At 42.5% G+C, this 10,230-nt stretch overlaps 1 long non-coding RNA gene across 1 annotated transcript; it reads right to left on the bottom strand.

Annotated features, from left to right (window-relative positions):
• Positions 1–464: 464 nt before the first annotated feature.
• On the bottom strand, positions 465–8,582 carry LOC309526733. Its single transcript, XR_014216891.1, has 3 exons — positions 7,331–8,582; positions 5,148–5,636; positions 465–1,261 (listed from the first exon to the last, which is right to left on the bottom strand). It is a non-coding gene; the product is annotated as an uncharacterized lncRNA (long non-coding RNA).
• Between the last annotated feature and the right edge of the window lie 1,648 nt (positions 8,583–10,230).

Raw genomic sequence — 10,230 nt, 5'->3', positions numbered from 1 at the left:
AATTTAACCGATGTCTCATGGGGAAAACAACAAAATGGGCAAACAACTTTTCTGCTTGTATATGTAGATAATATAATTTTTGTTACTGAGAACAAACAAGATTGTGCTAAAAACTGTTGAATGTTTAAATGAAAAAGTTTTGAGAATCTACATGCTAGATTAAAATTGATTAATTTAAAGTAGGCACATTGAGAAGGGGGTTGTAAGAAAAACACTGGGGCCTAATTTGTACAGTAGAATGTTTGGTATCTGGTGGGCAATCTCACCCTTTATTTCCACACTGTGACTCCAGACCAAATCATCTGTCAGGAGAGCTATGACCTGGCCAGGATGGCTTTCCTATTATACCTTCTGGGCTTGATGAGGCATGTGACCCCCACTTGTCTCGAGTCTACTCCAGCTGAGGAATCACATACCTACTCCCCAAGCTAGCGAGCCCCACCTGGGCTGTGGGTCTTTGTCTGCCTTTCATCAGGACAAACAGCTGTAAATTCTGGAATCCTGAGATCAGGGGTGGTTCATCCCATTTTGCCACTTGAGGCAAAACAGGACGTGCCACCCTGCTCTGCCACACCACCACCACCCATGGGACACTCACCACCAATGCACCGCCTGGCACTGCAGATGTACCATGCCCTCCAACCTTTCTCTGATGGGAATAGGGACATCCTAAGGATCAAATCCAGAAACCAGAATGGCTTCTCTAAATTAGGGACATCCCTGGAAAATAGGGACACTTGGAGGGTGTGCAAGTCCTGATTCTTCTGACAAATCACCCTTGCTGGATCAAGGCAACAATCTGGAACTTTCTGCATCTCTCTTGGAAATGAGATCTGTTTGTTTTTTCTGGGACTTAGCTTTGACCTTGACCGTAAGATACTGCTGCAAGTACTGAATAGTTCTTCTATGAGGGTGATAGGTTGGCAGCAAAAGGCTGCCAGGCAGTCTTTGAAAGCACACTGGAAGTTCTGTTTGTTTCCATCTTTTGAAAACGGCTGCCTAAAAGCACAAATAATTGAGCAAACACGCTGTGTTGGAGGCAACAGGGCAAAATAAATAAATAAACGCACTTGCGAAAAGCAGAAAATTAAAAATCCTCTCAAAGATTATCAAGAGGCACAGCTTGTCTCTGATGCAATGTTATCGTTCCACAGCCCCTCGGTGTTCAGATGGTCACACGCAGATCCTGCTCACAAGTAGTCCAGGGTTGAAACATGTCCACTTATCTTAACTCTAAGTGACACTGTGGGGAAGGGGAAGACTGGGGAGGGCAGGGGGGTGAGAGAAATCATTACATCATACTCACAATAGATCCACATAAGCTAATCCTGCCCATTCATTTCAGTGTGTCTTCACTGAGTAGAACTATCATTAGATATAACTCCCTCAAATTTTTCTTAGCCTTTACGGTGCCACAAGAGCCACTGCTTCTTTATTTCAAAAATCTAAAATGGCTATCCCTCTAGCGAATTATTATTTACAGTACACCTTTCTCTTCTTCCAAGGATCTCAGAATACCATGCATGGCCATTGCATTGTCGTAATAATTCTTAAATGAAACACAGTGCCCAGTTGAAGGCCACTGGTGAGATTCATGGCTGAATAAGGATTTGAAACCACGTCTCCCCTGTCTGATACTCTAACCCAGGGGTCTGCAACCCGCGGCTCCGGAGCCGCATGTGGCTCTTTTATACCTTTGCCGCAGCTCCGGGGCGGATACTAGCGAGGGGAGGAGGCGCATTGTGCGCCCCGACACTCCTCACTGTGGCGGGCGCTGTACTGGCTGTGACATCGCATGGGGGCGGTGCATGCATTAGTCACGCACCGTCCCGACGTCACCTTCCTGCCCACTGTCAGATCGTGGCTCCGGAGATATATTTGTTTTAAATGTCGCAATGGTTTTGCGGCTCCCAGTTGTTGTTTTTTCTTCAGAAACGGGTCCAAGTGGCTCTTTTTGTCTTAAAGGTTGCAGACCCCTGTTAACCACTACAGAACACTGCTTTTGGTAAGAAAGGCAAGACTTAAATGTGTACATCTTTTGATATTGTCAATAATTTAACAAATAAACCTAGAGTAGGGCTGCCATATGTCCAGATTGTCCCGGACATTACCGGGATTTCAAAGACAGAACTGATGTCCGAATAGTCGGAATTTCTGAATAGTGGCACTTTATACAAGTCAATTGAAAATTCATGTGTTTTTTCCAAAAAATATTTCTTTATTTTCATGGTTTCCTAAAAGTAAGCTCAACAATATTGGGGTCTTCCTAAAAAAAAAGCTCAACACTCAACAACTTTTGGAATGTGCTGGTTTTTTAAATGTATTTTTAATCTTTCTTGGAAACTGCCCAGATGGGCGGGGTACAAATAAATTATTATTATTATTATTATTATTATTATTATTATTATTATTATTATTACTTTTTGAAATATTGCAACCATAACCTAGAGGATATTAATTTTATCACATTTTGGGGGTGTACATCCTAGCAGTTCGAAAGCACATCAAAGTGCAAGTAGATAAATAGGTACCGCTCCGGCAGGAAGGTAAATGGCGTTTCCGTGCGCTGCTCTGGTTTACCAGAAGCGGCTTAGTCATGCTGGCCACATGACCCGGAAGCTGTACGCCAGCTCCCTTGGCCAATAAAGCGAGAAGAGCGCCGCAACCCCAGTCATCTGCAACTGGGCCTAATGGTCGGGGTCCCTTTACCTTTACAATTCCTGGATAAAATATGTAGTTTTGTTGTTGCTAGTGACAAGGCATTAAAAATCAGGTTTAATTTGTCTCTGTAGATTAAATAAAACAAGAGGATGAGTGGAACATAGAGAATATTGTATGCCAATGTACAACAGAGCAGTTGTTTCTTTAGGAGTGACAGAAACTTCACCCACTCCTGAGCATTTGAGCATGGGGAAAACTTTGTAGCATTCAAAAAAGGCTGAATGTTGTCATGCAATAAATGTGTGGCTTAAAGTGGACAGGTTAACAGATAACCTTCAGTCTGGTCAAAACAGTTTTAGGCTATTCTGCTTCACAAACCACCACAATTAAAGAGTCCTTCCTGTGATTTCTTTGTGGCTTTTTGGGAAAACTTTCTGAGCTGGGGTCTGTTCAGAGATAGGGAAGCTACAGCATTTTAGTCACGTTTTTTAAATGACTGTTTAGTCATTTAAAGCCTGAACGGTTTCATGTTGAAACAGAATAGTTAGCTCCGTAAATGGAATGGAAGAGGTTACATGTAATTCATTACATTTGAAAATAAAATAAAAAGGTTCATTATGATGATTGACTGTCTAGGTGTTTGAGTCCCAAAGTGCACTGGCCCACTGGCATTCACAAAAACATTTCTAATAGGGGAGTTTATAACAAGCAGAATGCTGTTGCTGCCTGCAACACATGCCCCTTCATTTCCTCTAATTTGATATAATATAAATAAATACTCTGTGGCTCCTGAAAGGAACTCCAAAGCTCTGGGTTGCAGATCATGTGTTCCAAATAAAGCACCTCTCTCAAGTCCCAAATGCCTCAACCCTTTGGGCTAAGGAAGGTAATTGCCAGTTGCCAAGGAGAAGGGTCAAAGGGAGCAAGTGCGCTTTTTCCTGTATTTGTCTAGGAGAATAAACATGAGGACTCGAATACTCCACTAGGATCTCAAGGTTTCGACAAAGCAAAAGCCCGTGAGATGGTTCTGATGCTTGCTCATGAAGGACTGAAATTGTTGTGCCAGAAAAGCAGCACATTTAAATCATATACCCTCATGCCATCAGAAAGCAGATGTGGAAACATCTGTACCTACTACCAAGAGTATAAGGAGAAGGCAGAGAAGTTGAAGCAATGCTTTGCATTTCTGTTGGGGGGGGGAATACATATTGTCTGCTTAATACTTTGGCCCTACTTTGGATGCTGTTCATTGTAGGGTATTTATTTATACAGTGAACAACAAGATAAAGTTAGTCTGGCATGGCATGTCAGATCAGAAGAAAGCTGTGCTCCCACTTTGTGATCGCAACATTTTTTCCAGCACTCAGACTGCTTAAGGATTCATTCAGGAACCTTCAGTATACCTGAAGGAGTGTCTCCACCTCCATTGTTCTGCCTTCTGGCGGTTCCCTCCCTGCAAGAAGCAAAGCTACAGGGAACCAGGTAGAGGACCTTCTTGGTAGTGGCGCCCACCCTGTGGAATACCCTCCCACCAGATGTCAAAGAGATAAACAACTATCTGATGTTTAGAAGACATCCGAAGGCAAGCCCTGTTTAGGGAAGTTTTTAATGTATTTTTAATCTTTTGTTGGAAGCCACCCAGAGTGGCTGGGGAAACCCAGCCAGATGGGCAGGGTACAAATATTATATTATTATTATTATTATTATTATTATTATTATTATTATTATTACAGGAATGAACATCAAGTTCAGTAGATGCCTACAGCCCCACCACACACACACACACACCTTTTTAAAGGGGGGGGGGATATGTGCTCACCTCAAGTCTCATAGCACCCACTCCCCAAGGTTTATAAAATTCTGCATGGAAAATCGATAGTGGGGGGGGGCTGACAGGTTCATTCCCACCTACCCAATAAAACTAGAACAGGGTCACATTGATGGATAAGATAATCAGGACAGTCAACAGAACTGCTGAAAGTCAGCCATCCTCACGATACACCTCCACAGCCTTCTCTTACAGTGCTGGGAAACAGGGTCTATGCCACAAGACATGTGCGACTCCAGCATTGTGAGCCTTTACAAGAACAAATGTGACCGCCAGGACTGTAACAACTACCATGGAATCCCCTTGTTGAATGTTGTGGGGAAAGCCTTCGCCTGTGTAGTTCTCAACAGACTACAGTCACTTGCTGACGGGGCTTATCCCAAGTCACAATGCATCTGAGATGGGTTTCTCATTGTGCCAGCTGCAGGAGTGATGCTGAGGGCAGAAATGTCCCTTGTACATTGCCCTCATAGACCTGACGAAGGCTTTTGACCTCATCGGTTGAAGCAGGCTCTTCACACTTCTCAACAAGGTAGAATAAGCTCCACAAGATGATTGTCTCCTTTCACAAGAACATGCATGGAGCCATCCAGTATGACGGTTCATCCTTGGATGCCATCTCTATAAAGATCAATGTGAAACAGGGTTATATTCTTACCTCAGTTCTTTGGCATATTTCTCTCTCTGTTCTTTTCACATGCCATCAGTTCCACTGAAGATGGTGTGTACTTCCATTCAAGGAGTGATGGAAGAGGGGCTTTTTCAGCCGGAACTCACCGGAACTTAGTTCCAGCACCTCTCAGGTGTGTGCCATTGCCATTCTAAGAGAATGAGGGTTTTGCTCATGGTGAGTTCTGGCACCTCTTTTTCTAGAAAAAAAAAATAACACTGAAAGGGGGTCTATTCAATTGGGTCTATTCAACTCCATGCCAAAAGTGTAGAGAGTTCTTATCTGTGAGATGTTGCTTGCAGATGACGCAGCCTTGAGGAGGCTCTACAAGGACTCATCAACCACTTTGTCGAAGCTTGTGCAGAGTTTGGTTTCACCATCAGCCTGACAAAGACCAATATCTTTGTCAGGACATCACCATCATTCCACGCATCAGCACTGGTGACCACACACTTGAGGTGGTAGACACAATTAATCCTGAACGCACAAGGAGCATAAAGTTGTATATTTACAAGTATGTTATTGCCATATTCATGCATTTAGGTTATATTTGTAACACCTTTGGTTTATATCTAAAATTAACATGTTAAGTGGCACCGAAATAAGCTGCTAAAACATCCAGTTCATGGCCACCAAATGCCTACCCCAAGACTAAGATTGTTTTATAACAACAAAATGTGGGCTGTTTAACAAGTTTAAAAAGTCAACCAAAAATTGAGGCAGATGAATATACAATCTGAGCACAAGGAGGCACCTAAGAAAATAAGCAAAGCTGGTAAAGAGATTAGGAGTTTTTAGTATCTGTGTTAGTTTTCAGTAGCTTTATCATGTCCTTTGGTGCTTAACAGATCAATGTATATTCCACATTTTACTTTACTATTGGGATTATAATTACTAGAAAGCTTGCCAGTCACACATCATGCTTTGTTTCTCACCCCAGAACCTAAGCACCCCGAAATCAAAATTATTTTAGGAAACTGTTTAGCTTTTGTGGCTTTAGCAAAAAATAATAATAATAATGAAGTAACATAACTATTGGTTTCCTAAGTGAAAGGCATAGGCTCCCTTTGATTAAAAGTTTCTTTGGATGGCTCTAAGTATTTTAAAGAGATTGTAATGATCTTTAAATCACAGATAACTCAACCCATAAAGTGAAAATTTGGTTTTCTTCATAATGATGTCTCTTGTCAACTGTTGGGAATGGTCTTCAGTCAATTCAATACATGATAGCCAAAGTAAATAGGATAATTCACAATAGGCAAACCAATCCTTCTAATCATTCCTTTGGAAATCTTCATGGGATTGACAGGAGAGGTTGTCGAGAAACTGACAAGCTCTACATCTATGTCCATTACATCCCCCCACCAGTGTTTTCAATGATATGTGATTTTTTTAACCCTAAGTGGCTAAAAACAGGCCATCTCCTAAATACATTAAAGTCTTCTCCAGCTTTCTTCCAGGGGCTTACTCAGCAAGCTTGCAAGCTAGCAGACAAACAAACAAAACCCTAGAATCTAGTGCTCTAAAGAATGGCACCAGAGTGAAGCAGGGTGCTAATTGCTAAATTGGTGCAAAGAAGAAAGAATTCCAACTGGAACAAATGCAAAGAAAAGTCAGTACAATTAATGACACTATCCACAGTCCACTTTGTGCCACAGTCCATTAAAGCGCTAAGGGGGCACATTTGCAGAGGAGAACTGTTCTTCCACCTGCCAACTGACCCTTGCAAATGTTTCCCAGGGACTGCCATTTTCTCTAATGCCCCACCCAGCTTTGGGGTGACACTATATTGGGATGTAGTGTAATTCCAGGGGCATTGTTGGGGGGTAAATGGTACCCCTGACTCTCTTAGTGTATTCCAAGGGGGTGTTGATGGCTGTTGGTTCAATTGTGAATCTACATTAAAAAACACACACACAAAAACAGTCGGAATATATATAAAAAAATAAAATCATTGTCCAGTAGCACCTTAGAGACTGTGGCATTCATATGGAGCCCCCAGTCATCTCACGGACTATTGACCCGTACACCACTAATCCGCTGCCACCAACCAGGTCCTCCCCCGGTAAATCACTTAGTCTCAGTCAGGTTCTCAAGTTAAGGAAGAAGAGTGTAGTTTATTGCAGACACAAATAAACTTTAACTGCCTTCAAAATGTTGTTGCTCTTTACCTTCTTAGTCTTATTTTATCCTGTCTCTATCTCTTCCACCTCCCCTCACACAAGAACCAACTGCGCTAACTGTCTCTCTATTTCCAACTGTCTGCCAACTGCTTTTCCAACTGCCTTTCCCAACCAACCAACCCACTAAAACCAACCAACTACCCACCTAAACCAAACCTCGGGCTAAGCCCTTTTATAAACAGGTAGGCTCCGCCTCCGGCTTTCCTATTGGTCTACATATTAACCCTTTCTCTCCCCCTGTACATACATTTTCAAATGAGAGGGCAAACGCCACATCAACCAACTAAAACAGTGGTAATTTAAAAGAGGAAAGGCTGCTACTACCACTGCATTTCTATGTATGCTACCTACCTCCACTCCAAATTGCTATATTTTCCCCCAGTTGCCCATACAATTCCTTGTTATTTTGGAAAGATGTAGAGCCTTTAGCTGAGTTAGTATCAGAACACCACCCTGCAACACACATTGTTGCCAAATCATAGACTAAGCTACCATCTCTTCTACCTAAACATTTATATACCTTTACCGGGATACTGTGATGGCTTATGTTTGTACCTATCACACCTTGCTTGATCCTGAAATACTTAACTTAAAGCATCCAAGTCTTTTGTTTTCAATGGAACTTAGGCAGGCCAACTTTTCTCTAGCTGGCATTCTTTGACTTGAGTGAGGAATTAGGTTTTCTGTTTCCAGAGTTAGCATCTGGAGGCAGAAGCTTATAAACAAAGCAAACCTGGATTGCCTTCCATTCAGATGGATTAAAAGTAATGGGAATTGTCCAATAGTGCCCTATTTTTGCAATTTTCAAATTAATCAGAAGACTTGAGTTCTCCTTGACTCCTGTTACCAGTAGTTGGCTTCAGGATCCTTCCCCCAGAACTTTGATGAAGACTTTTAGGGGGTGGGGGAGGGAGTCTAAGAATATATTTCTGGAGTGTTCAGGTTACCATCTAGCATTACAAGTTGATGGGTATTAGGTGTCATATCATCTGTTTTGCTTCTTTGGCAATCTAGCCATTTGGGAAAATGATAGCCTTAGCATATTTGAAAATCAGTATTTAATGCCCTTTTTAGTTAATTTGCCTACGGATAACTTTTATAACAGAAAGATTATTCTCTCAGCAGGTCACTTTAATGTATCCTTTCCATCTGCATTCCCCCTGGTTCTCGTATTAGTTACATGATTTCCTGAATCTGACCTCCATTATTTCCCTTGCTGGTATGTGGTTGGCGTAATATATTCTAATGAAGTGTAGGTAAAAGGGGATCGTAAACTTGATCCGAGGTACAATGAGCCAAAAGTTATCTCCTTGGGAAAGTGATCAAGTAACAAGAAATCCTAACTGATTAGTAGGTGGCTTAATACTGCGCCGGCCATTATAAATAAGAACCTATGCAAATCATGAAATAATTCAGCATGTGGGTCCCAAGTGGCTTAAAAGAAAGCACTGCAGTAGACAATAATTTGCTAACAGATGTCACACTGAATACTGCAATATCTTTAAATAAGTTATTATTATTCTAGGGAAGGCTTTACACCCTGTTGCTCCATAGACTAATTCAGTCCAACAAAACTGAAATACTATAACCCCACTGATTTGCATGTGCTTGCCAGAGCAACAAGCCAAAAATTTGCTGAGTTATTTTTAAGGCCAATGCGCCTCTGGGCCTAGCACACACATAGAGTTCCTGCTGGAGTGGCGCTAAAACTTCTCAGAGGACATTCTTCCAAGAACATTTCTGAGCTTCTGCATGTCCTCCTCCCTTCGGCCCTTGCCCCCAACCACTTTGAAAAAAAGATCACTTTGAAGAATGCTGCCGAGCTCTTTTGTCAGCGCAATGCCCCCACAAGCCCATTTTAAAGTGGTTATTATTTTCATTTGCATAGCAGAATAATGCAGATCAGGAACGTTATGTTTCAGAATGATCTGAGCATCTACGAAGAGCCTATTGGACCTGCCCAATGAACCACCTAGTCCAGCATCCTGTAAGAAGTCCACAAAGCCATTTCCCGTTCCCGGGGAGATGATGTTGTGGGCTGGGAGCAAGCCCTGCCCACGCGCATGGGGCAGGATAGCCTCTGCGCCATTGGATGGTCCTTGGCCACGTCATCCTTAGGTCGTCCAATCCGGATGGTCCAGGGGCGTGGCACAGGCTGAGGACTTGCCCCTGGAGTATTAGGTTGAAGGGGAGGGGAAGTAGTGGCCATCACCTACCCCTCCTAATTCAAGGGTATTCTGTTAAAGGAATCCGGGGGGCGTGGTCTCTGTCCGAAGCCTCAGACAGGGGGCTAGGGCCATGGCACGACCCCTAGCAGTGACACTGGGGGAGTTCCTAGTTGATGTGCATCAGCAGGGCTCCCCCTACTGGTGGTTAACCCTTCTAAGACTCCTGCAGATGGGCAGGAGTCAGATAGAGTTGTGTGGTTTCCAATGCCTAAACCAATACCACTCACATTCCGTAACCAATAAAGTTGTGGCCTTTTTCGCCCATTAACCTAAAATACTGTTCCATGTGTCTTTATTCCACTTCCTGGGAGGGTTTGGGACCAAGACCCACGCACAATAGCACTCTCCCTTCCTTCTTTCCATCAACTGGTTTTCAGCAACATACTGCTTCATTCAAATCATCATTCATTTTTCCTTGAAATTATTATTATTATTATTACCCCAGCCACTCTGTGCAGCTCCTAACAGAACATTAAAACACAATAAAACATTGAACATTAAAAACTTCCCTAAACAGGGCTGCTTTCAGATGTCTTCTAAAATTCAGATATCTGAAAGCAGCCCTGTTTAGGGAAGTTTAAGGATGCTTTCATTTTCCTACTCATCTTGAAATACTGCCCCTCAATGAGGCCAAACTTAGATTCACAAAATGTTTAGGGG

The sequence above is a fragment of the Podarcis vaucheri genome (genome assembly GCF_965113315.1).
Source record: "Podarcis vaucheri genome assembly, chromosome: 2".
NCBI classification, from domain to species: domain Eukaryota; kingdom Metazoa; phylum Chordata; class Lepidosauria; order Squamata; family Lacertidae; genus Podarcis; species Podarcis vaucheri.
This window is presented reverse-complemented; position numbering and strand designations above follow the sequence as displayed.